Source organism: Colobus angolensis, unplaced genomic scaffold (genome assembly GCF_000951035.1).
Source record: "Colobus angolensis palliatus isolate OR3802 unplaced genomic scaffold, Cang.pa_1.0 Scaffold270, whole genome shotgun sequence".
Taxonomy (NCBI): domain Eukaryota; kingdom Metazoa; phylum Chordata; class Mammalia; order Primates; family Cercopithecidae; genus Colobus; species Colobus angolensis.
Window position 1 is genome coordinate 1,694,587 of NW_012115933.1, and position 24,683 is coordinate 1,719,269.

At 40.4% G+C, this 24,683-nt stretch overlaps 1 pseudogene; it reads right to left on the minus strand.

The window, feature by feature from the left end:
* Positions 1–22,432: 22,432 nt before the first annotated feature.
* Positions 22,433–24,469, minus strand: LOC105515938 (annotated as a pseudogene).
* Between the last annotated feature and the right edge of the window lie 214 nt (positions 24,470–24,683).

Here is a 24,683-nt window from a genome sequence, read left to right on the forward strand (position 1 = left end):
CTTTGTTGAGTGATGAATATTTTTGTATTCCTATGAACATTCTTGAGCTATTTTCTGGGGTACAGCTAAGTTATTTGGAAGTACTCTGACCCTTTTGGATCTTGCTTTTAAAACTTGTTAAGCAGGACTGGAGCAGTGCACAGTGGAGGTCTAACTTTTCCCCACTACCGAAGTAAATTTCTTTTGTGGACTTTATCCAGTGCTTATGAATCATGAGGTTTCTTTCAGTCTGGCTAGCTGGAACAGGTACTACTCTGAGCTGTATGTAATTGCTGGACACTATTACCTCTAATCCTTTCAGGTGATTCCTTCCCCAGCCTCACGTGGTCTCTTCACATGCTTGCACTGATCATTGTTCCGCTGAATACTAGAGGGGGACTCTCTTGAGATGTTCAGTGTGCTCTCGGCATGCTGGTCTCTCCTCCCCAATATTCTGTCCAACAAATCCTAACTGCCTTGGTCTCTCAGACTCTCAGCCCCATCTCTCAATTTAGGGATACCACCATACTCTGCCTGTGTTTTCCCTCCCTGAATTGCAACTTGAAGTCTTTCAAGTCAGACAATCATAGTGCTCATCTTGTTTGCTTCTCAGTTCTCAGAGATCCTCTATTGCCTGCTGTTTGGTGTTTGTTATTTCATAAATTGTGTCCATATTTTTGTTTTGTTTTTATGTAGGAGAGTAAATCTGATCTCTGTTATTCCATCTTGGCTAGAATCAGAAGTGCAGATCTAATTTTAAAAGATTTCCAAGAGGCAGTTATCATGGCATCTAAATGGCTAAGAACTGTCTCAGATAAAGGTTTGAAGGAGCTCTTAGCAGCATTTGTTGGGAGAGGCAACTAATGGTTGTTCCAAACCCTTCTCTTAAAGAACTTTGTTTTCCCATATGAGCCATCTCTCTTTTGTGTTCGTTCTGAGCTGGGCTTGGATGAAGGTGATGCCCCAGCTGAGTTGCTGCTTTATTTATAAATGGCAAATTACTGCAGATTTACAGCAATGCACTCTACGAACCACCTTGGGGATTTAAAGGGAATGATAAGATCCAAAGACCATCAGCTGACTTCAATCAGCAAAGCTCTGAGCCATCTCTGGTGTATTGAACTACAAGAGTTGGATAATTCATAGGCTTCTGAGCCAAAATGAGATTCACATTCAATGTAAATAAGAAATAGTCTGTGATTCTGCAGTTTTGTTTCCTGGCCCAGCATGTCCTGCAAAAATAGAAATATCAGTGCCTGGCAGTGGTGGAGCATGCCATCTGAGATTGTGACCTGAAAGACCAGGAAGGCGCTGGCTCTACAGCCAGCTGGCAGGCTGCCATTGCCAATGGGAAAATCATTCCTGTGTGATAAGACAGCGGCAAATGCTTTCCCTGTGGCTGTGATTAAAGTGGGCTCTGCATTATGACAACAGTGCTTCAAGCTTTGCATAGCAGTCATTTTTGCTAAATATTCATATGCTTATTTATACTCTTCGAGGCCTTGCCTGAAATCAGGGAGTTTAGAATTTCAGGCACAAACTATTTCCCTTTTTGGGAAGAAAGATTAGTGGACACAGGCATTGAGGAGTTGAAAAAGGGATGGGAAAAGGGAAAGATGATTTTGTAATCAGTCTTTAGAACTGTATATTTCTCTGGATGCTTAGTAGAAGGGAGTTACTAATTGTGTAGGGTGTGTATCCGTGTAAGCCTCAATCCCAGGGGGCATATTTGTCCTAACCCAGCAACTCATAAATGTGTGTTGAATAAATAAATGAATAATCTATAAAAATGGTACAATGTCCTCTGGGGCAGAGACTAAAGGTTGTCTTTGTAACCATAGAATCTAATCAGGGTTCCTGGCTAATGGAATAAACTCAAATACATATTTTTGGATTAGTTAACGGGTGAGAAAAGGAAGGGAGGAAAAGTAGGATGGAGGGAAGAAGGGGGAGATGGTGAAAGGAAGAGAGGAAGGAAGAGTTTGAGAACAGACAGGTGGGCTGGCTACTTCACTTCTCTGGACCAGTGCACCTGGGTGTCAAGAAGCAGCTTTGTTTGCCTTCTCCAGCTGTTTGTTACACCTGACTTAGGGCCATAAAATCTCAGGCCTTTTTGGTGAGCCTCTTCACAGTTTGTTAGCCCTTTGTCATTTACAAAGCATCTCAGAGGTTTCCAGGAGGCACTGGCCACTAGAAAAATTCTTGTCTTTATTAACTCTAGCTCCTCTTGTACCCCTCCCCTAGCTAGGAAAGATGTGCATGTCTGTCATTCAGGGAGACAGAAGGGAGAAAGGGAGAGAAGGGACAGAGGGGAGGAGTAAAGGGGGAAGGAGAGAGGGATGGAGGGGGACAGAGGGAGGGAGGAAGAGAATGAAAGAGAGATACTGGAACACAGCTGGAAGACAACTTTCCCATGAGTCCTCCGGAAGCCCACCTGTCAGCATTCTTTTGTCTTCCTTCTGCATTCACGCGGAATTTTGTTCCTGCTTATGTCCATTTAAGAGCTTATGGGCTTAAGGCTTCAAGTGTTGAAATAAATACTGAGAATTTATGGCACCTTGGCAGGACTATGGAAGGGGAATATGGACATTTCATCCTCCTTTAAGTTGCCCCCAGTGAAAGAAGTGGACAAAATTTTCTCCAGGTTCCTCCTATGTGTAACAAATTAGAAACTAGTCTGAGAATCCAGACCATTGGTCCCTGTCTCATCTATGCCTCCGACTATCTGTGTAAATGTGGGCAAGTCCATTCTCTCTGGGTCCTGGTTTGCTCATGTGGGTAAAGGACTAGTTGTATTGTAGGATCTCTAGAGTCTTTCTCGGCTATAGCTCATCTGCAATTCTAAGGAAGGCGCAAAGACTCCCATCTCCTTGTGATGCTTATACCCAGGAATTCACTGTTTCTAAGGAGCTTTAGATGAAGGATACTGAGTAATCACTGTCCCCAAGCTACCCCTATTTGATTTTATCAAGCTCAGTACTGTGGTAGAGAGAAAGATAACCTGGTAGGCATTAGAGGCACCCAGATATAGAGCCATAGTCGTTTGAGAGCATGAAGTTGCCTCCTGCCTTGCCTCCCCTGTCCTCCTCACTGGAGACATAAATGCCTTCACTCTGCAGCTCAGCCTTAGATAGTTCCCAAGCCAAGGCAGGGATTACCCTTGTATAGATACAAAACCTGGTGAGACTCTTGGGTAAAACAGCAACAACAATGATGATGTATTTGATTGAGTCTATACCCACAAACTTTGGAGTGCCGGAAATACCATACTTCTGTGTTTATTTAAAAGTAAATTCTATCTTAGTGTTTCCATCCTTCCAGGCTAATGGGAAATCCATCCTACTTACTGTTGAGGCTCCATGCTGATAGCTATTGGATTAAATGTTCCTGGATTTTCCAATGGTAGAGCATTAGCATGCCCTCTTTGTTAATTGATGGGCTGGTTATTGCTAAGCCTTTCTTTGTTCCAGTTCAAATTCTCCCCTCTCATCTGGCATCTTTGCCCCCCCCACCCCCAAACATGGTATTGTATGATGACACTTGGAGCTTTCCTGGGGCACAATGCAGTACCCCCTATGATATACTATTCCTGGGACTCTGCCAGAGAGCAGAGAGAGGGTCCCCACTGTTCATGGGTTCTGAAATAATCCCTTTTCTTTCCTCTTGTCCAAAATTCATTTCTTATTCTCTCTTCCTCTCCCAGGAACATCTTTTCAATAAGTTTAGGTATTGAAGTCTAGGAGAGACTTCAAGCAGTTTGTGCTTTAGGCCTTCAGAAGAAGACCTTAGATGCAAGAAAACAGCATGAGTTTTAGTTAGGATATTAGGCTAAGTAACTGTGTTAAGAGACACAAAAGTAAGATGGCTCAAAAAGCAGCCAGTCACTGAGCTGATCAGCATGGCTGAGGTGTCTCTGCTCCATGTGGTCCTGCAGGGACTCAGGGCTCCTTCTACCTTCCAGTTCTGCCGTGTCCCCATCTGCATGGCCAAACCTGTGTCACCTTCATGTCTGTGGCACAGCCTGCAGAAAGGGAAAACTTGTCTTTAACGAGATGATCTAGAAGCTATTGTGTCACCTTTATTCTTGAACCGTTGACTGAACTAGTTCACAAGGCCACACCTAGCTCAAAAGAAATACAGTATTGGAGGGAATTCTAGTACTAAGGAGTATCTGTTGGGGGACAATTAGGGCAGTCTTAAAAGATCAGGGGAAGTATAAGGAAAAGAAATCATAAGTTAACATTTTAACAAATTATTCTATTATTTGCATCAACAGCATTATCATTCCCCTCCCATTATTGAGAGCCAGTTATGTGCATGTCTCTGTGTCAGATTTACTTGCATTATCTCTAGTCCTTTACAATAATTCTGCAAGGAAATTATAGCCCTAGTGTTATTTTGGGGACTCTGTGGTGGCTTTTTATTGTGTACATTTAGAGAAGCAAAATTACATCTTTATATGATTTGGGATTAGGGTTGGCCACAAGAGAAATTTGGATGAGATCTGGAAGACAGAAGCGAAGCAGCCATTTCCACACCAGGCTTGGTGGCAGCTCACACACATCGTCACTGATCTGCTGGCTCCCTTGTGGGCACGGGTGGCATCCAGGTTCCCAGCTCCTCCATCTCCCACTGGATCTCCTCCTTCAGTTTCTCTGAAGCCTGGGCAAGGCATGTGTGCAGCACCATGGCTAAGGGCACTGACTTCTCCCACAGGTCACTCGTGCCGCCAAGGTTGGAGGTGGTTTGTCCTTGTGTATTCCAGTTTGTCCTCATGAGTTCCATTTGTCTCCATGGGTTCTAGTTTGTCCTTACTCTCCCCCATTTCCTGTGCAGCTTTCCTTCCTGCCAGCCTGGCTGATCTATAGTGGCTTAGGTCCAACGTCAGAAGCAGAGGCAACAGCCTTACATAGACTTCACACATCCCACTATTGTGTAAGATCTAAATCCTATAATAAATCTCTTATCCTACAGCACTCATAGTAGACTGCTTCTCTGATCATATCCTCACTGATAGAGACATTTTTGTTGCAAGTAATAAGAAACCACCTTCACATAGCCTAAGCCTAGAAAGGGTAATTATTTTAAGGATGTGGGACTGTCTCATTGAATCCAAGTGTGGGAAGGCAGTTCGGTCACAGGGAGGGAGAAGATCTTTCATGTTAAAACAACACCACCACAAAAACACTTACCTTATCCCACATTCCATTTTCTAGTCTCTACCCCATTTTTGAGCTCCCCTTCAAATGCAAAGATGGTCACATCCTCCTGCATTCCCTCACTTCCAGGACTCCTGAAACCCTCTGAAACCAAGTTCTAGCCCATAATGCCACCAAACTAGATTGTCAAGAGCAACGTATGTCTTCACACTCTCAATGTACCTGAGCCTCAGCACTACTGACGACTTGCTGTCTGGCTGGACACTGTGACTCACCACCCAGATCCCCCTTAGGTGAGGGGCTATTGCCCCAGTGACTGAGGGTAAGGAGGGCTGTGCGCCTGTTTAGGGATGACCCCAGCCGCAGACATCCCTTCAGCCAAGATCATGCTTCACCTCAGGCAGACTACATCCAATATGACTGCGTGTGGGAGGGTAAAGACCTGGCCACCCCAGCTAATCTCTGAACAGCCATTCTAGCTCCAGACAACCTGTAGGTGGGTCAAAGTGCCTTTGGTTCTGCATCGCATCTCAACTTCTCTTTCTACCTATGCCTGTCTTCTTCCCTTCCTTTCCATGATGTTGAACCCAAAGACACCCCTGAATAAGGATCCTGGGACACCAAACTTGTCTCAGAGTCTGCTTCCTGAGGAAGCCAGCCCCGACAGCTTCCAGTGCTCCTCCTTTGGCATCTGTGACTCCACTTTCTTTTGGTCCTTCTCCGGCTTCTCGTCCAGTCCATATCTGTTTCTTTGCAGGCTTTCACTCTTCTCTCGGCCTTTTCTAAATAGGATTTTCTCATTTGTCTACCCAGGCAAATTTATTTGCTCCTGTGTTTTCAAATGGAATCTCTATGTTGATGACCCCTCAACTTATGTATTTAGCTAAGACTTCTCTTTAGGGTTCTGGTCTCTTATGTCCAATATCCAATTTCCTCCCTGACAACTGCACTTTGCTAACTTATAAGCATCTCAAAATTGATGTTTCCAAAACTAGACAATGTTCTTTCCTCTGAAGTTTGTTTCTCCCCTCAGAATTGTCCATTTCAGTCAACTGTATCCATCCCATGGTTCAGTCAGACACCTGGCTCCATCTATGGTCCTCCCTGTCTTTCATCCCCTACGTATCATTCAGCATGTGCTGTCACTCACGTCTAGTCATAGCCATGCAGCTGGTACAAAGGATCCAGGGTTTCTGTAGGCTTCCCGCTTCCTGACTCCACTCTAAGAACAGTATGGGAAGATCTGTCTGGAGGCAGGCAGGTGTTGAACAATTAGTCATGTAAAGCCTAGGTCAACTCCCAAAGTGCCCTTTGTGGGCTCCTGAGTTTCTAACAAAGGCACAGAGAGATGCAACGGGTCTGAGGATCCTGAATGCATTCTTATCATTTTGATAAAGCTATATTCTTTATTCTAGGGCATTGTCTAGGAATTGTTGCCATTAACCACTTTTATTAACTGAATATATCCCTATATGTATGCACTTCGTATTGATATAAATAGCATACATTCCTGTTGACGGGGGCAGGTGTTGCTCTGCTTTGTCCACAGTTCTTAGCCCCTGGCAATCAAGAATAGGAAAATATTACAGATTTGCAACAAGAAAGCAAGAAAACAAAGTAGAGTTCAAACCTTTTCTATAAAGAACATAGTCAATCAAATATTTACTGAATAACCACTTCATATCAGGTACTCTGCTAAGTGCTGTGAAAGGGCTTGCTGTTAAATAAGGCATGGATCCTGTGATTCCACAAAGCATAATAAGTGAACAGTCAAATAATAAGGAGGAATTTAGTATTATGACTTTTTTATACAAAATAATACAGAGAAATTGTATATTGGGATTGTTTCTAAACAATGCTTTGCAAACAATTACAAGAGTAAGGACTGAGAAGTATTAAAAGATCCTTCAATTGTTTTGGGTCCAATGGACTATGTATCTAGGTGAGCATCAGCCCCTCAGCTATTCATTTCCACGGTAACTGAAAAGTCTAGGGGAGTAATATCATTAATAGTTAACAGGAGAATTAGAATAATAATAGCATATGCTGAGGCTACCTATGTTTTAGGCACAGGCAATGCACTTTGCTCATATTATGTCATTTAAATCTCACAACAACCCTATAAAGGAGCAACTATTCCAGAGGCTCAGAGAGCATATCTTGTACATGGTAAGAGCTGGCACTTGAACCTAGGTCTCTGGCTATGGCTCATGCTTCTAACCAGTAAGTGAGATACCAAAGTCAGGATAGGAACTTTCCTCATCCCTTAGTAGCTCCTTCTGAGAAGAAAGAATGAAGAAAGAAAGTGGAATTATATGGAGGAACAGGTTGACTGGGGACAGAGGAAGCAGCATAAATTCTCTCAGGTACATTCCTCCAACAAACTTAAGGGGAGAAAGCAGACTTTGTAGGTGGGTGTTTACACACAGATTGCTAGAAAGTCAACTTCTCACTTGAAAGCACTCCTGGATATAGGACTGGAGTGTGTTCTAGAATGTGGATAAAGAAAGAAACATGGAGGTTATTATTCCTGACCCTTGTAGGGAGAATGTGTATAAGAGTGGTCTAATTTTTAAAGATGAGCTCACAAATTTGAGAAATAATCCAGAAAACTGAACTTTAGTTTGAAAAAAGAAAAAAAAGCAAAACTCTTCCATAGGGGACCCTATTATCCTTCTAGCAGAAAGTCTTAGGAATCCCTGGAACACTGGGGACTTGCACTAGCATGGAGAGCTAACTGTTAAATTTTCAGGCACTTCCCAAACAGATTGACATCTCACTGGTGGTTGGAAATCAACATGTTGGGAATATTTACACTATGAAAATCAGTAAATGTGTAAATCCCCCAGAGAGCCCATTGTTAAGTATTTACCAGCACACCATTGCCTAGAAGCAACAAGGGTTCTGATGAGCACCTCTTCACCTGTACCAGGGACCTTAGTGGAACTAATGTGGTGAAAACTAGGGGAAGAGTAGGTGCGGAGAAGGAAGTTGGGGAATACAGAAATGGAGTTAGAGCAAGTAATAAATATGCTACAGATTATGATTCCTACATCTGACTGCATGTGAGAATTACCTGCGGAACTTTTTTTTTTTTTTGCTGGAGTTTCACCCATTGCCCAGGCTGGAGTGCAATGGCACGATCTCTGCTCACCCAACCTCTGCCTCCTGGGTTCAAGTGATTCTCCTGCCTCAGCCTCCCAAGTAGCTGGGATTACAGGCATGTGCCGCCACGCCCGGCTAATTTTGTATGTTTAGTAGAGATGGGGTTTCACCACGTTGGCCAGGCTAGTCTCGAACTCCCAACCCCAGGCGACCTGCCTGCTTCGGCCTCCCAAAGTGCTAGGATTACAGGCGTGAGCCACCGCGCCCGGCTTACCTGTGGAACTTTTAAAAAGATAAGGACCCCTAGTACTTAGCACATTTGACACTTGGAGCAGATAAACACTTTTTTTCCTCTATGTGACAAAATTATTTAATAGTAATTATGCAATCATCAGTAACCATTAGTTATATAAAGACATATAAATATTATATGTAATGTGTGTATGTGTTATACACCATGTATATATAATAAAAGCAATGTAAGTAATGTTATATATAAAATAACATTTCCTTAACTCATTTTTAGTTTATAAATAATTAAAATAAAAGTGAGGGAACAACTGTTATGTAGAAATATTATTCAATAAAATATTTCATGTATGAAATAAAATTCATTCTTTCCAAAATATAATATACATCATAATTTATGCCTTATTTTGTTATTTTAAATTTGAAACACAAATAAATCCTCCAGATAATTACGCACAATAACAGAATGGAAGTAACTCAAATTCTGTTTCTTAGTCTGTATTAAGACTGAGACTATTACCACGTGTTATTCTTGTTTATTTAGAACCTACTGTTTGAATGCAATAAAATGTTGTACCACAGATGTTGAAGACACAAATTAAACCCAAAGCAAACTCAAACTCCCAACCATTAAAAACCTTCTCTTCAAATGAACATGTGTAGGTGAGACCATGTGGCTGACAGTATGTATTAAATACATAATACTGGAATTTCCTCAAATTCATTCCATGTTAAATATGATGTTTATGAAAGGATAAGTAATAATGATGTGCAATTTAAAACTTGAATATGTATTACTGAAACTCAATAGTAGCAACTTAGAACATAGATTCCCCACCAAAAAAAAAAAAAGATTTTCAAAGCTGGGTGTGGTGGCTCAGGTCTGTAATCCTAGTGCTTTGGGAGGCCGAGGCAGGAGGATCTTTTGAGCCCAGGAGAATGAGACCAACCTGGGTAACATAGAGGGATCCCATCTCTAAAAAAATAGAAAAATTAGCCAGGGGTGGATGTGTGTGCCTGTAGTCCCAGCTACGCTACTCAGGAGTCAGAGTTGGGAGGATCACTTGAGTCCAGGAGATGGAGGCTGCAGTGAGTCATAATTGTACCACTGCACTCCAACCTGGGTGACAGAGTGAGTCCCTGTTTCAAAGAAAAAAACTAAAACACAATTTTTGGCAGGGGAGGGGAGAAGTATTTCATCACTGATATCATTTAGAACTGCTAGCACATAGTGGTAATAAAAAGCAGACTGACTTCAATTGGTTCTATGATTGTTCTTTTAATTCTCAGAGAATGCACCCATTTATTGCCTGCACCTGTGTATACTGCTCCCATCATCTCTGTCCTTGGCATGTCACTGCCTGGATCCCACCTCAAACCATAATATTCAGAATCTTCTCAGGGGTGAGGCCCAGGAGTCTATTTTCATAAAAAACTCTTGCATGTGATTCTAATGATCAGCCAATTTTGGGAGCTGCTGATGTGGGAACAACAGGGACACAAATAGCTATGACTCAAAGTCAAGAGTGGAGGCCGGGATATCCAAGGAACGGCTCAACTCTTCAAACCCATTCTTAGTTGTAATCTCTGGTAGATGGACTATAATTGAAAACAACCCTATAAAAGGAACATTCAAGGGTGACTATAGGAAGCTCTATTGTGTCATGAAAAATACTTAGCACGTAGATATTTACATGTTAAAACAAGAAAACACACTTTTTTATTTAGTAATAAATTAGGAGAGTGTTTTTTAACTTCACTTCTTTATAATTTAAAAAATTCTTATCAATGAGCCTTCATCCTTATTGATTCCTCTGCTCCATCTTCAGACCATTTCAGAAAAGTCTATCCTCAAAAAAGGCAGAATTTTAAAACAAACGCAAAACTTAGATGCTATTCCTTTGCCCTTTAGTGGCCTTTCTGCCTCACTCAGACTGAAGACCAACTCTGGCTACAGCTACAAAGCCTTATGCCAAGTGGCCTCCCCTCCATCCTGCCACTACCACCTCTCTCAGCGTGACTCCTCACTCAGTGTCTTCCAGCCATATTGAACTCTTGCTGTTCCTCAAACTCACTGGGTACTCCCACCTCAGGGCCTTTGCACTATCTGTTGCCTCTGCCTGGAGCACTCTTCCCTCAGGAATCCACAAGGCTTCCTCCCTTACTGCCTTCAAGTCTGTGTCCAAATCTCTCACCTGATATAAAAGAGCATTATTTTTCTTCATTGCACCTAACACCATCTCACATATCATATATTAATATTTTACTTGTTTGTTTATTTCCTCTACTACATTTTTGAGGGCAGGATTTTTGTTATGTTTAGATGTTTAATCTCTTTTGTTTGTTTGTTTTTCTTTTCTTTATTGAGGTGACGTCTTGCTCTGTCACCCAGGCTGGAGTGCAGTGGTGCAATTTCAGCTCACTGCAGCCCGGACCTCCCAGTCTCAAGTGATCCTGCCACCTCAGCTTTCCGAGTAGCTGGGACAGCCATTTACCACCACACCTAGCTTATGTTTAGTGTTGTATTTCTAGAACCTATCTTCTGCCATGCCCATAGTAATACTTAACAAATATTTGTTGAACAAATGAATAAATCAAAATGCAGATGATCAAAAATCAAATAATAAAGAAATGATAATAATAATAAATGACTTACAAAAAACCTATTTTTCCCCAAACCTTCTAAATCACACTTCTAAAGATAACCACTTGGAACTTTTTAAGCTATGCCTTCTGCTAGTTGTCCTGAGATCTCTAAATGACATACTTCTCCTTACATTTCTTGATTTATCAGCCGCCAGCATTATCTATTGATGCCCTGCTATGATAGAGCTGAATGTGACACACTTGCACCTCCACTTTTCTCAACTTCCCAGTGTAATCACTATGCCTATTTTTAGTTGCTTTGATTTTATTTGTATCTTAGTTATATTCTCCGTGTTGATTTTCATGTCTTTGAGACAGTGTCTATTCTCTACTCAGTTTCTGAGATAAGGATATCAGCCCCTCTTTCTTTCCTTCCACCCTTCTCCTTCCTGGCCACCTCCCAATTTTCCTTGTCTTTCATGAGCCATTCGTTTATATCATGGCATGTGACTAGGATTTCGAGTCTTATCACTAAAATTTTCGAAAAGATCTCTAGGAGTCTGTGGCTGTTCCTAATAGACATTTCACTTTCCCCTGATCTCCATTTTAAATTTGGAAAAGAAGTAGTGTAGAACAAGATTTGGAATGTTGTCTGGAGCATCTGGAGGGCAAAAAATTCTTGGAAGCTTGCCAGGGCGGCCTTCTGTAGGGGAGGCTCCGGCTTCCGGCTGGCATCAGCTGTACATGCTTTGACACCTGACTCTTGCTGTCTGCCTAGCGAGGTGAACCACTCAGGGGAGAACTCAGGTTAACCACGTTTCCAAGACCGATATACCAGTGCATGTCTTCCCAATCAGAAACAAAATAGTGATGCAAGCAGGGAAGTGCACACTGGCAAGATGAACATACCCCCTTCCAGTAGACAGATGCATGTGAGAAACCAAATTATAATCAAAGGTAGCTTGGTGAGCATAGAGTCAAAGCAGGGGGTTAGATAAAATGGATGTTAAACCTCCATAGACACAGATAGTGATCAATTCACTCATGAGGGAAGGAAAGTGTTGCCAATGTGACCACAGTCCCTCAAGTTCTGTTGCCTGTGACTTCCTCTGCCAGTGTTTGTTTCTTCCTTTTTATGTCTGCATCACTGATCAATCCCCTTTGGACCAACATACATTTTACAGTTTTCTGTCATTCTCATTACAGTCAAGTCTACTGTTTTGCGAGCCATGCTCTTTAAGGTAAGCTAGCGCATCTCTATATTAAAATAATCATCTGAGAGCCTTCTTATTTCCTTCACTCCCAAATTCACAGCCAGTCATAATACTATTGCCTTCAGGTAAGAATATAATGTCTATTTTCTATTGATTGAAGGCCTCCTGAAAATTCAGTGTCTCATAAATACAGCAAGCTTAGCATCGTATTTCTGTAGTAAGCACATTTCTAAAATGGATGGAGGCATTTCTGTGACAGCCAGAAGACTGGTTGGATGTCAGACCAGGTTCATGCTGGGCCTTAACATGTTTATAGCTGCTGTGACTTAAATGATATACCACCAGATGGTCTATTAAAACTTAAGGGGAACTGAAAGAGGAATATTAGAGTTAATCAACTGTGTACAGGGCTTAGGAGTTATTTTTAGTTGTTTACCATTGTATAGGACTGTATAATAGTATGGCTTATGATACAGAAAAATGGAAGAAAGGGAGAAATTAGATAAATAAAGCTAAAGTGAAACATTTGTTCATTTATGGAACATTTAATTAGTACTTATTGAGCATCTACTATTTGCTGGGTATTGTATTACATCCTGGGGACATAGTACTGTGATGAATAAGGCAGATTACAACATCTGAACCAAAGTATTCATGGGGCTCACAATCCAGAGAGTAAGATAAAATTAAATAATAAAGACACAAATAATTCAGTAATTATAACTGTAAAAAAGGGCCATGAAAGAGAAGAACAGGGTACTATGAAAACATAAAACAGGAAGGACTGATCTAATCTGACAGGAAGGGTGGGTTGGAGATGACATTCGTAAGGATGGTAAGATGAGACCTGGAAGATGTGCACAAGTTAACTCAGCAAGAGTTTGGGAAGAGCATTTCACGTGCAGGGGACAGCATGGGCAAAGACTAAGAGGCAGGCAGGAGCACAGCATATTGAAAGAACTGCAAGGCCAGCATTAGTGAAGGGTATCCATCAAGAGACTGAAATGGATAATATGAACACTGGAAAGCAAATCATAATATTTCTAGCTGTTAACAATGATACCACTTTCTGAATGGAGGAATTGTTGTTTAGTTCGTATGGGTAGAATTCAGTTACCTGTTCAATAGGGAAAAAGTTAATATTATAGTCCATGAATTGGTATAACTTTTAGATAAACTAATAATTCTGACAACTGGAAATTCATCTATTCCATCTCATACAGTTTTAATAACTTTGGAATAAATACTTCTCCTGGAAACAAGAGTGCCTAAAATGTTTTGGCAAATGAATATCATTTAGAGAATTTTGTCATCCTTGTTAAGAAGTGCTTTCTTCCCTTCTATCTATGCCCTTTGGAGTTCCTTCCAGTTGTCAGGGCCATCCTTGACAGTCAAGTCCACTTTTGAAGGATGTATGTCATTTGTAAAGGCCTTTTGCTGAAAGATTAAAAGATCAATAAATCTTTTTTATTTATTGGAATAAAAAGGAAATAAAGCTGCTTGTATTCCTAAACCACTGGTGGTCTCACAGAATTTTCTTCTCTTCATTTTTTGTTATCAAAGCATCATCCCAAATTCATCATGTTGTCCAACACACCCATGTACTTCTTGCTCCAATTCTTCTTGTGTCGAATCTCCCTACACAGACCCATGCAATATTTCCAATTTCAATTTTTATTCTTTTTATCTTTCCACAAGACTGGGTGTCTTGTTTGTGCAATTGTATCTAGTTGTGTCTATATGTATATTCTTGAGATATGAGGGTATATAATTATGTGCAAACACAAAACTATTTATGCAGGTAGGTGTCCATACATGTATAAACAAATAGATAGATGTGTCTTGTGATTAAGCACTATAGGCCTGCACTGTTCAATATGGGTAACCAATAGCCACATTCGCCTATTTAAATTAGCTAAAATCAACAAAACAGGAAAATTCAGTACCTCTGTTGTACTAGCCACATTTTGAGTGCTCCAGTGGTGGACCTGCCCACTCAGCTCATTCATGCAACTCACATAAAGGCATGACCCTGCCATCCTGTCCAGGGGGTGGTTAGAGTTCAGTAGCATGGCCTATACAGCAGGTTTAGTCTTTATACTTCACACTCTCAAAAACATGTAAATGAATCCAGACACTTAGTCCTTAGAAATTCATTAAAATCTCTTGTCTGCTTATATCTTTAGCACCCCTATATTCCTTTGGGCTTCTCTTTCTTCTGCCATGTCTCTGCTCCCTTGGTCCCTTGATCCTCTCTCTTCTCTGGGCCATGTGTAAGTCGACACAGGCTCTAGATGAATCACATCCCCAGCTCCACGAAGCACCCTGAAGATTGAGGTTGGTTCTATGCTAATTGCTCGCCAGCGTCCGATTTTTTCCCTTTTATTAATAGAAAGTGAAGGAGAAATAAGGAGCTTAGTGGGCAAAGATGGAGGGAGAATGCTGTGAACTTCCAAACATTAACAATTTTATCCCATCGTGTGTAAATTAAGGTGTGTACATTAAACTTTGTAGAGTTCATCTATGGAATGGCTTCAGTTCCCAAATAGTCTTACTGTCACTGTTCTTATAAAGAATTACACTAAAGCGTTCCCTTTAGGTAGTAAGGGGATAGCTTAAGCAAGAGAGTGCAAAAAAATATTTTTTTTTCTTATTTTCCTAGTGCCCCAACTATATAGAGTAAATAATGAGGACTTATAAAATTGCTTCCCTTCCAGGGTGTAGGCTGGGCCATGGAAAATGAGTAAGATAACATTTTACATCAGTAAATTAAAGGAAAAGGCATTGTTCCATATAACACCTGGCACATAGTAAGGCTCAATGAGAGGAAGAATCTAGAGCAGTGGTTCTCAGCCTTGGCTGCACGGTGGAAGCACTAGGGGTACTTGAAGAAAAAAAATACCTTCCCTGGTTCACTTCCCTAGAAATTCTGATGTAATTGGTCTTAGGTGTGGTCTGAGTGTTGGCATTTTTACAAGCCCACCAGGTGATTCTGTTGTACAGCCAAAGTTTAGAAACATACCCTGGTGTAGAGGGAAACTCTGGGTTCTTCTCTACTGCTTTCCTTCTGATCTTTACAGGAATGCCGTATCATCTTTGACTCAGTCATGGGTTTGGAGGGTCAGGAGCTGATCATTTGAGATGAAATTTTATATTATTCTAAATGTGGTAGATGTGGTCTACTACATGTTACAAAGTTGAATGTGTGTGCCATGTGCATGTGCACACACATGTGTGATGAATTTCTTGTGAGCCCTTTGAAGCTCCATGTCCTTAGCAGGGTACACTACACTTAGAAATCTGGAAGCCTTCCTTTAAGTAACACTCTTGTTTTGTGCACAAATCCAAAATAAAAGTGACAGTAATTAGTAGCATAAATCAATAAGCAGAATGTAGCAACCAGTATAGAGAGGCTGGCCTGACAGTCCTCAACGATACTTTTATATTTATATATCCACTATGCTCAAGATTAGTTTATTAATGCTGTAGCAGGTTAAGGGAGTGGAAGCAGCTGGTAATCATTGATTCATTTATATATTTTCATTCAACAGCCATCTGCTGAATGTCTTGTATGTGCCAGGCCCTGGTTAGGTTTGGGGACTCAATATTGAATATGACTGCACAGCCCCTGTTCTCAGCCTAGTGGGAGAAAAGATAAGTAAATGAGCGATTGCGCTCAGTGTGAATGTGCAGTAATGGGGGAGCACAGGATGCTGTGAGAGCACATAGTTGGGACATCCAATCCAGGCATGGTTGGTAAGTTAGGGAGTGGTTATGGGGAAAGTCTCTTGGGAAACATAACTTTGGGGAGAGTGGCAGCCATGGAAATAAACCACTTGGATTTCCCTTCAAGAAAGAACGTACTGCTCAGCTTCTAGAAATGCAGCTATCTGATAGCATCCAGCTGTTAGGCTTTCAGGATTAGCCTTAGCTTTCAAGCTGACCCCACATTCTTATAGGCAGGGGGAACAGCTTTGTTCCAGTCTCGGACATTGTGTGCAGAGAGTGGAGTGGATAGTAGAAGGAAAGGGAGGAGAGAGAGGTAAGCAAGGAGTATTGTAGCCCAGATCATGGGGGACCTCGTAGGCCATCATAAGAACACTAGCTTCTACTCAAAGTGATATGGGGTTAGAGGAGGGCATTGAGTGGGCGCTGGCATAAGCTAATTCATGTTCGATTCAAGTTCTTAGCCTTTGATTTTGCTCCAGCCCACTTCCTTTCCTTCTGTCAATGACATCCATCCCTCCAGGGGACTGCCAGCCCTCCAGGGCCTTGCACCTAGCAAAGCGATACATCTTCAGAGTGACTCCTAGTCTGACAGATTAGAGCAGCTTCTGTGCAGTGGGAGTTTTAAAGAAGCTGAAGATTTCATTTCTAAGTTCAAGAGTGTGATGTTCTTATAGATGAGACTATGTGAATTTTTTGTGTGCCCAAAAGTTGTAGAGGTTATGAAACATCAAGGCTAGGACATAACGCTAGATGACATCCCAGAAACTTTTTAGGGTGACAGGTAAAATAACTGGTATTTCTCCTTGGGGAAAGATCCAACATCTCTAATTGTCCTCCAAGTTAGACTGGCCTTCCCTGACTTGTGAAACCTGGTTATCAGTGAGCTTGGCAGGAAGGTGGCCATGAAAAGGTCCTGGTTGGTGTACAAGCCCAAATTTGGAGCATGAGTATTTATTTTCTATTCTCTGTCCTCTGAAGATTTCCATGTAGAGAGTTGACCTGGGGCAAGGTAACAATCCAGGCAAAAAGGGAATAATTTAGAAGAAAATTAATTCCTCCCTTGAGAAACAATTTCTGTTTATAAATTTTAAAATATGTTTTGTGTTTTATTTCACTATTTCCTAGGATTTCATTCCTCTAGCTGAACTTAAAACTGTCTTCAGAAGGCCCATGACTTGCTAACTTCTCATTCAACTGCAGAATACACACCAGGACTGGATGTGCTTGGAAGTCCACTTTCCAGTAGATTTCTGTGACATCAAAAACAACTATTTTCAACACCACCTGGTCCCAGAGTTTCAGGAAGGTCAGTGCTGGGAATGAGATCAGATCTGTTCTTGTCTGCAATTCTCTTCTTCACCTGGGTCTCTGAACTAACCTGGCCTTGACAATTCCTGGTACCCAAGTGCCACAATGAAGACCATGATTATGGCCACCACCATCATTATGCAAATAAATAAAAGAGATACTTAAAATGGTCAAAACTGATGATTCACACATGTTAATGGTGAATAAACATAGAAAAGTATTTTAGCATCGCTAATAATCAAAGAGGAAGAAGGAGAAGGAATGTAGGGCAGGCAAAAGCAATAAAGTTGCAAACAACTAAAATGGCCCCCAACAGGCAATTGGTTAAATCTGGATACTATGGAGTATCTTGGAAATTTCTGTAAACAAAAAAATTGTATCGGCATCATAAAATATCAAGAAACCAGGTCACAAACTATATATGCAAATATGTTCTTAGCTTTCAAAATAAAAGCATTTAAAAAGAATACTCTCCAAATATCAACAATATTTATTTTTGGAAGTGTAACTATGAATAATTTTAATTTTTCCAAATATTTTTCCGTAATTTCCAATTTTCTAGAATAAACATGAAACAGGAAAGCCAAATCAAAGTAAATTTTAAGAAAAAATAAAAGAGATATTAAAATTATACACAGTTTTTTCCTATAGTATAATTTTCACAGAAAAAAATGTTTGAGAAAATATTTTTAGGAAGTCATCTAATATTGCTGTTGGCTTTTCCTCACAAGAATATGATGTGATGGCAATAAAAAGTTGTTCAGAAAGTTATGATTTAAATGGTTAGATTGGTTTCAGTGAACTTCAGGGTCAGCTCTATAGTTTAATCATTTTGTTTTTACTGGCTACCAAGGCTAAAGAAGTATAGGTACAACTGCTATAATTTCTTAGTTAGTGGGAAGTGGCACATTTAAATTACACAAATCCATTCTCTTTGCAGCCCTCTATCACTTTCACTGCAAATGGAGAAAAATAGAGGAAAACTGAAGAATCATTTAGTTAAGATGATAGAAAAGAAGAAAGGAAATAAGGGTGGTGGAGGGCAGGGTGGGCAGGGGCCTTTGGAGAGCACGCAGCACTTGCAAGATCCTGTAAATGAGAGAAAAGCAATGATGGGGACAGACATTTACTAAAACTTTCCCTGTGTTTTGTAACCTGAAATTTCCAAGACATTCCACTGTGTCCAGATATAACCAATTGCCTATTGTGGGCCATTTTGGTTTTTTACAATTTTACTGGTATTGCCTGCCCTATATTCCTGCTCCTTTGAACTCTTTGATTATTAGTGATGCTAAAATACTTTTAGATGTTTATTCACCGTTAATATTTGTGAATCCTCCTTTCTCTGAGCCTGGACTCAGTTCTAAGTCCTTCTCCCACATGATTTCATTCCCTACTCATAGAACATAGAAATAGGTGTCATCTTCTCCACTTCTCAGATGAAGAAACCGAGACTCAGAGAACTAACTTGCCCACGATTATACATTCTAGTAAACAATGAAGCTGGAAAAGCAACTACCTTCCTAACTCATTCTGAAATTACATGTGTGTGTGTTTGCATGTGAGTGCCCAATGAACAGGACTTTGTCAAAGATGGAGTTTTCCTCGTCCAGTCACCTGGAGCTCAGAGAAGTGAATTGACTCACTCATCGCCATGGAGGCATCATGAGAACACAAGCCACCAATTAACAGTTTAAATCAATAAAGTGTAATTTGTGTTGGAGTTTCAAACTGACTGGGCAAAAGCTTTGAGATGGAATGCAGGCTTTGGGTGCTGGCAGCCATTATGGGAAAGAGAGAATCATGAAAAACAACAGAAGGTATGGAAGATGATGCCTTCGAGAAGCTAGTCTATGGGAAAATTTTGGGGTGTGCTGACAAGAGAGTATCACCATCCAATTAGCAGCTCCTCACAGTACCCAAGATTGCCATTTTCCTGGGATCTGGGGAGTGGGAATTTCGAAGGGCAGATCAGAGAGTCTTACTGCTTCAGGACAAGGACAGCCGAGGAAAAGTCTTCAGTATTTGGAGAGATACAGAATCAAGTGCAATTAAGAAGAAAAATTCAGATTTAGAAAGCCAGACAGAAGAAGGAAGGGGCTGGACTCTAATAACTGCCCTCATCCTAAGATGGGCGTTCTTTAAAAATATCCCAGTACTCCTCACATTCTTGTAAAGTCACTTCTCCATATCAATGACTTGAGAGTAGCGCTGCTGGTGGTCAACCTGTAGGCAGGGAGATGAAAAATTATAGAGCAAGAACTTCAGTACCAAGAACATGGTCTCAAAGAGGGTCTTCATGGTCCCCTTTTGTATCTTTCTGATGATTTATTGCAAGACTTAGGGCTCTTCCATGTGAAAGCATGGCATTTGATATCAGCTAATGGTAGAAGCATTACAGAGAACACTTTCCAGGGAAGCTATTTAATGATGATTACAATCAGTGCATTTGAATCTTAGATGACCTAGTGAGTCACTGTCTTCTGTAATTTTATGACACTCATTTTTAGACTGTGAGTCTTTAAACCTCCTATAGGACCTAAGGTGGTGTCTTGCTCACAAATACGAGGTGAATGAAAGACAGACATCCAGGTGTCTTTCCAGGGGTATGTTGGAGAATCCAAAACCTATCTTTCTACAAATGCAGTTTGTTTTTGTTCCTTTCAAGTGTCTTCTTTGGATTTGCATATTGGAACTCCTCAGTCACCAGTGTGTGCCTGTTATTCAGTAAGTACCAAGAAATTTCCCTTTGGTTGGCTTTCACTCTCCATGGCCAAGTCTAGTCATCAGAGAAATGTTTCAAAGAAATTTAATAGATGTTGTCATCTCTGTTTGATGCAGAATGTCTGAGAAGATGCCAAAGCTAGACACCTCCAATTGCAAACACGGCTCAATTACAAATAAATCTACAAATGAATCACTTTCTAGTTTTTGCATGTTGGGTGTTTCATATGTGGAGGTGACACTATTGGCTCTTCCTCAGTAAGATATACATCTCAAGTAGTTTTTGCAGTGTGATGGATTGACCTGGCCTGATAGATAATATGATGGAGTGACTATACCATGGACAGAATCATCACTATCTCCTGCCAATCTTCCACAATTCTAAGTTTTCTTATTTGTTCACTACAAATGTCAATATAGATTAAAAATCATTTACACTTTTTTATTAGCCTAGGAATTTTTGACCACCTTCCATGAGCCAGGTATTACGCGATGCCCTTTACATATAACCTTTCATCTCTCTATTATTCTATTTTATAGTAGAGGGAGCAGGGTTTCAGAGACACTAAGTAGATTGTCTGAGGCCAAACCTCTCTTAAATAGCAGTTAGGATGTGAATAAAAGTCTGTCAAAATTCAAATTTTTGTTATTTCTACTACACCATCATTCCTTAGTCACATTCCCAGTTGGATGGAAGGAGTTTGCTATGTAGACTATTCATCCCCAAACTGCCTTTATTGTGGAACCATATCATAGACTTGTACAAAAATCTAAATAAATAACGAAGACTGCATTCTCCTTTTTGTTTTTTGAGGTTATTATTTAATGACACAGGAAAATAACACGTTATGAAACAAGCTGGTTACAAGTAGTAGGTAGATGACTTCATTTTTGATAAAAAATTAAAAAGCATGAACTTGCATATAAAAATGAGATTAGGTACAAAATGCCAATAGTATTTACTTTTGCTCAGTAATTAAATATTCCTCCCTTTGTTTTTGTCTTTTAAAAAACATTACTTCTGGAATTGAAAAACAAAAAGGAAAACATGATCCTGGAGAGAGTTACTAAACACGAGGAGTTAGGAATCCAAGAAGCCAAACCAGGAGCCCAGCAGTCAAGGTTGGAAGCCCAGAACAGGTCTCACCAGGGTGATAATGGCCAAGCCTGGAAATGGAAGATTGTGCTTTTCTTTTCCTACTGGAATATTCTTTACCAAACAGTTTCCTCTGTGATTAACTGGCACAACGGCAAAGCGATGCTAGAAATTTTCGTTTTGAATTTCTAGAAAATCTATTATTTTGTAGTTATATATTATACAAAACACACTAGAAATCAAGTGCTCCTACGACAAAAAACCCATCTGACTTTGCTGTTTTTTTCTGACTTTGTTCATTTTCAATCTTCACAACAAATGTGTTTTTTTGTTTCGGGGACTGGAAGAGGTAATTTTTCTCAGAAAGAAGCAAACATTAATATGTGCTAGGCACTGTCTGATGGCTTGGCTCTAAGACAAGACAGTTGCCCATGTCTTCTAAGTACTGTACAGAGCAAAAAGGCTTACCAAAATCCAAACCACCTTGAGTTAAAGAAATCTGAATGAGGAGCATCACCATTCCTTATATGTATGTTTTTAAAGTCTTTGCTGTGTTACCGAATGAAGAAATGCATGTATTATACCTCTATTGATGTAAACGAGGCTCAAACATCTCAATTCCACCCTTTTCCTACCCCACACCCATCAGATGTTATGACTGCTAGTGACACTTTATTCAAATTACAACCCGTAGTTTTTGCTCTAAAAAACAAAACACCCGAGAAAGGCTCATTGCTTTAAAATCAAGAATCTATAAAAGCAATGCCACCCTAATCCTAAGGTGCTTCTTAGGTATTTTCCAAAGCTCTTCACTATTTCATACTACAGCATTTTCAGGAGAAGTCATTAGGTACTCTCAATGTCCAAGAAATAACTAAAAACAAAAAATAACCTGAGACTCTTTTCTGCATTACCACCAGCTTCCCAGTACACCAGGTCACCTTTTACAGCAGTGAGCAAAGCAACCCATGCCACAGAAATTTTCACAAACCAAGAAGGAAAGGTACAAAAAGAATTATAGTAAAACAATAACATACATTCGTGTGTATGAGGGAGAGAGATTTAAAATTAAAATATTATATCATCACAAGAAACAGCAGACATTCCTTGCTCTGTGCTTGGGCAACCAAGAAAATTAAAGCCTGTTTTATGTCCCAAAAATAAAAGAGACTTGATAGAAGTAACAGTGCTCAGTGTTTGCAACCCAAGTCAATTTATACTCTTGTCAGACCAGTCCAAATTCCAAAGGCTACAAAAATCCTGTTAGATCAAGGGGTAAAAATTCATTTTAGGACAAAGTAACTCAAGATAAAGAAAGGCATGTCTTGAGTGAGAGAACTGCCTAATGCAGATGACTTTTTGCTAATGTGTTTAAAGATTATGGACTTCTCAACTTTCTTAGTTTTCTGGTAGCCAAATCCTCCTTGCTTTTTTTGCTTGCCTTCATTGCTGTTCATGTTCAGACCAACAAAGGGAGGCATCTTGAAACCAAATGACAGAGCAACTTGAGGCAAATTTAAGTTATTGACATTAAAGATCTGTTTCAGAGAATAGGAATCATAGGCTCATATATATGACTTATATGCTTCCTCCGCTGACTTATGAAGAAAGTAGTTCTTTTCAATCAGTTTCTCAAGCTGAGACTGAGTGTCCTAAATTTTAGACCAGGAAAAGTCAAATTCACTTAATGGAACCTTGGATTGTTTCAGGTAATGAAGGAAACCTAATTCTTCTGAGTGCAAAATGAGCAAGGCATGGCCTCCCCCATTTAGGTCTCTGGCTGTTCTCCCCACATGATGAATATATTTCAGGGTCATCTGGAGGGTCATACTGAAGAATCCAGTTGACCTCAGGAATGTCCAGTCCTCTTGCTGCTGTGCACAATAGTGTTCCCGAATCCACGTTGCAGAACTAGAAGAATGTGGTTGTACGCTTATTTTGCTTTTGGTTTCCATGAATGGCCAAGACAGCAAATCAATGTAGTTCAGCAACTCGTAGTGGTATTTCACGGACATACACGATGAAAAGAAGACCATGAGCTGCTTCTTTTGGTTCTTCTTAAAGAATGTAAAGAGCAGAAGAATCTCTTTTCAAAGGGACAAACGACGTATCCCTGCTCGAGACCATCCACTGTCACATTAGCTTATTAGCTTTATCATCATCAACATCAACATACAGTGGCTCGTTTTTCAGAGAAATCCTTGCCTGGTCCTCAACTTTTTGAGTTTAGGTGGCAGAACAGAGCATAGTCTGTCTGCGTGTTGGCAAAAGTTTAATAATTTGCTTTAATTTATCTTCAAACTCAACATCCAAGATACAATCAGCTTCATCAATAGCCAGACACTGCAGGTTTTTATACATAAACCCCAGGGTATTCTGCATATGGTCCAGCAGACGGCCTGGTGTGACCACAATGATGTAGATCCCATTAGCAAGTTTCTGTGCTTCAGCAGATCTGTTACTGCCACCTATTATCAACCCATAGGTGTGCACATGGTGAGTCATTAGCTCCTTAAGAACACCAAAACACTAGTTGTCTAGTAGGTGACAGAATAAGGACCCCTGTTTCATTCTTGGGCATGAACTTTAACTTAACAATGAGTTCAACTGCAGAGAAGAAAAAAGCCAGGGCTTTACCACCGCCTGTTTTTACAGCTGCTAGAAGATCCCTGCCTTCCAGAAGTGGTCTGATACTTTTATGTTGAATTTCAGCCATGTTTGTAAAGCCCATTTCTTTTATTGCCTTCAGAGTGTTTTCATTGACAAAATTACATAGAGAAGCAAATGAAGTATCCTCAAAAGCTCCTGTCAGTCCCAGGGGCAGGCTGGGCACCTCACTGTCATCTTCATCATTATCTAGCTTCTCCACATTATTTTCTGTTTCTTTAGGAGTCTTGGCACTTTCTTCTTCAGATTCCCCTTTGTTTTCAGTTTTTGCTTTTTTTTGTATCAGGCCCAGCATCATTCACCAGTTTTTTCTGTTTCTTCTTCTTTTTCTTTTTTGATTCTGAATTGGGAGACTGCATTTCTGCATCTCCATTGGTTAATACAGTGGATTTCTGGGGAGATTTTTTAACTTTTACATTTCCCACTATTTCTTGAGAAATGTCTGCATTTTGAGTTTCTGATAAGGCCACATTTATAGAATGTTTTGATTTTTTAACCTTTCTATCTCCCGTTGTTTCTTCAGACACATCTCCATTTTGAGTTTCTGATAGGGTCAGATTTGAGGCCCCCTACAACTTTAGATTTTGCTGCCACAGTTTGAGGTTCCGCTTCTCCATCTTCTTGCTCAGGAGTTTCATCATCTGGTGAGACATGCTGTCCAAGAAGTGCCTAGACTGCCGGGCCACACAGTACGGCTCTGCATTCCCATTTTTTACATATTTATTTTGCTCCTCAAAGAACTCCATGAACCCAAGGTGTTGGCTGATGGAAGCCTCCGGTCATCCCAACTGAATCTCCATTCCATCTGGGAGCAAGGGCCCCCAAAAAGCATTAAGTAGAAAGTTGCTTCCCCAAGACTCAAATACC